Source organism: Equus przewalskii, chromosome 6, assembly GCF_037783145.1.
Source record: "Equus przewalskii isolate Varuska chromosome 6, EquPr2, whole genome shotgun sequence".
Lineage (NCBI taxonomy): Eukaryota > Metazoa > Chordata > Mammalia > Perissodactyla > Equidae > Equus > Equus przewalskii.
The window spans coordinates 34,898,985-34,902,559 of NC_091836.1; positions in this window are offsets into that span (position 1 = coordinate 34,898,985).

Consider the following 3,575-nt stretch of genomic DNA (forward strand, 5'->3'; position numbering starts at 1 on the left):
TCTGCCACATTTGGATTCCTAATTTTGGATTAATAGCAAAATCCCCCGGTGATAAACTGCAGGGGCAAGACACTGATCCCTTTGAGTGGGATGAGCAATGTGAGCAGGCCTTCAAAAGACTGAAAGAACTTCTGATGAGTGCTTCTGCTTTGGGTTTATCTGATTTAACTAAAACTCTTGATCTCTGCATGCTTGAAAAGCAAGGAGTAGCTTTAGGAGTATTAACTCAAATGCTTTGACTCTTAAGAGAGTAGTGGCCTATTTTTCAAAACAATCGGACACTGTGTCCGAGGATGGCCACCCTGCCTGCAGGCCATGGCAGCTACCTGCCTGTTAATTAAAGAAGCAGAAAAACTCACTATGGCTCAGCCCCTAACTTTGTGGACCCCATGCCAGGTTTCAAGCGTTTTGGAAATGAAAGGACACCACTGGCTCACACATGGCAGAATGTTGCAGTATCAAGCAATACTGCTGGACAGAGCTCAGCTACTCTTAAAGCCTCGCCAGGTCCTAAATCCAGCCACCTGCTTCCTGTGTCGCAGGAGCCTCTGGTACATGAGTGTTCTGAGCTAGTGGATCAGGTCTATTCAAGCAGGAAAGATCTCTGGAGTGACCCTTTGCAGAATGCAGAGGAAGTGTGGTTTGTAGATGGAAACAGTTCTGTTGTTAACGATCAGCGCTGAGCAGGCTATGCCATGGTTTCCCTCCGCCACCAGAGAAGCAAGGGCGCTCTAACCAGGAACATCAGCGCAAAATGCAGAACTTATTGCCCTGACGAGAGCATTAGAATTAGGAAAAAGAAAAAGTTTGACCCTTTAATACTGATTTCACTCATGCCTCCTCTGTTATTCACTCTCGTGGGGCTATGTGGAGAGAAAGAGTTCTTTGGTCTGCCGACAGTAAAGAAATGAAATGTGGAAGGGAAATTCTCAGGCTGCTTTCAGCAGTGGAGGAACCAAAGGAGGTTGCAGTAGGACACTGCCAAGGGCACCAGAAGGGGGAATCAGAAGTGATTAAGGGAAATCATTTGGCTGATGCAACGGCCAAACGAACAGCGTTCACAGAGGAGCTTCCTCAATTGGCCCTCATTCCCTCTCTGCCCCTCTACAAATTCACCCTGGCTTACAGCCCAGGAGAAAGAGAGATAGCTAAAAGAGCTGGCTTCCAAATATCTTCTATATCAAGGAGGTGGATGATGGACAACAAAGGAAAGGTCTGGTTGCCGAAAAACACAGCCATATCAATTTAAAAGTTTGCTCACAATTCCACTCATTATGGGAAAGAAATCTTGTACACCTGGATTCTGGGCATAGTGAGAACCCCAGCTTTAAAGGAAATAGCAGAGAAGCCATCAGAGCAATGTGCACATTGCCAACAAAATAATGTCGAAACCAGGCCACCAATGTGCCTCTGGCGAGAACCCTACATCCGGAGGAACCCTGCTGGGGGAACATTGGCAGGTGGACTTTATGGTTATGCCAGCTGCTCCAGGAGGATTTAGGTATATCTTGGCTTTTGTGAACATCCTTACTGGGTGGGTGGAAGCCTTTCCTTGAGGACAGAACAGGCAGGGGAGGTGATGGAAGGACCGATAGAAGAAATCATCCCAAGGTTTGCACTGCCTAGGTCTGTCCAAAGTGACAATGGCCCTGCCTTCATATCAAGAGTAGTTGTCAGAATTTCTCACACCCTGGGAATACAATGGAAACTGCATGTGGCCTGGGGACCTCAATCTTCGGGGAAAACTGAAAGAACCAACTGAACCCTGATGGTCACTTTGGCCAAACTCTGCCAAGAAGCAGTGGAAAACTGGCTGAAGTTCTTTTCCATTGCCCGGGCACACATAAGGGCTGCTCTTAAGGGAAAAGTTAAGCTGAGACCTTTTGAAATGTTGCATGAAGCACCTTTCCCGATGATACTGGTTCCATAATGCACCCTGATAAAGAGATTGAATCAGCTGTAAAGCACACGATTAATCTAGGGCAAGTGATGTCTAACCCTCATAACACGTCCATGTAAATCTTCTTCCTATGGGAATAAAGCTTCATCCCTATGAGCCGGTGACTGGGTGTGCTTGAAAACATGGAAGTCTGGGTCCCCCCAGGACCAACTTAAACCCATTTGGACAGGGCCTCATTTGGTCTTACTAACCACACCCTCTGCTCTTAAATTGCAAGGTGTCACCCCCTGGATCCACCATACTCGGTTAAGCAAGCTCAAGAGCCAGAGACTGTTCACCGTTCCCACAGACTCCTATTCTTGAGAACCAATATCACATTTGAAGTTCCTGTTCAAGAAGGGTGCCAAAGAGCCAAAGATAAGTAATGCCTAAATCTGCTGGGTGTTTTATAGCTTTTATCCTTATGTACCTTTATTCACAAAAGGCATTAGCACAGACCCCCTAATTACCTTGGGAAACAAATGCAGTAGTAAACTTTTCCAGTATCATAGCAAGAGGAAATGGATTATCCCAATGCTGGATGTGCTCTAAGCACCCCAAACCAAAAGTGGATGGCCTGTCACTTATCCTATGCAATTGGAACCCAACATTAACCTCTTTTAAGGGCCCCCAAAGGCCTTTAGTGGACCCCTACCTATGGTAGTGGACTTGGGTTCCTCAGTTATAAGCCTAAAATGTATAAATCTTACTCCAGTAACAAACCACACTCGCCTTGACAGGGTAACATATTTACATGGCACTTCAGTCAGTGAAACCTGTCACCGATGTTCACCAGCAGAGGGCAACAAAAACCAATCCTCTATATACTCCATCACTTTTAATATTACTGAATCCTGCAGCCCAAATGAAACTCACTGGTGCCCTAAAACTGCAAGGTATGGAAACAGCCCGAGGAAAAACTTTCTAAACGAGAGCCAGTGTTGGACAGGGATACAAAAGCAAGAGCCCCTTGGATACTGGGGGCTTACTTATCTGTCTCCTTGGATAGCAGGAAGGGTACCCACAGGCCCCATAAAATATAACAACTCATGGGGGACCACTGTCTCCCAGGAACACAGACAATGCCCCCGGTTGCGGCATTCAGTTACTCAATTGCTTTAATAGTGCTATGCCCTGACGGGCGTGCACACCCTCAGGATATGTCTTCCTCTGTGGCTCCCCACACCATAAATTCCCTGATTATCATTCCTACTCTACTGCTTTCTTTCCCCATTGATTGCCATAGCCCATCCATACTTAGATGATGTACAATATGTGGGACAATGTACAATGGGAATGCTAGGTCCCACAGGTATCACAATATACAACCACACCCAACACCATCCAAGAGAAAAAGAACTATTGGATTGATCCTGATGGGAATTGGATTAACATGGGACTGGCTGCACCCTGGGGAGGATTCACATACCATGAAGTGACCCCGAGGAACCTAACTACATCGCTTAGAATCACGAGCCAGTAATACAGGGAAAGCACTCCACGATATAGGAGTCTCCTTAGGTTTGCCAGCCACCATGGTGCTGGATGAGAGAGCAGCCTTGGATTACCTACTAGCAGAACAAGCAGGCACAGGCGTGGTGACTAACACCTCCTGCTGCACATGGCTAAATACTTC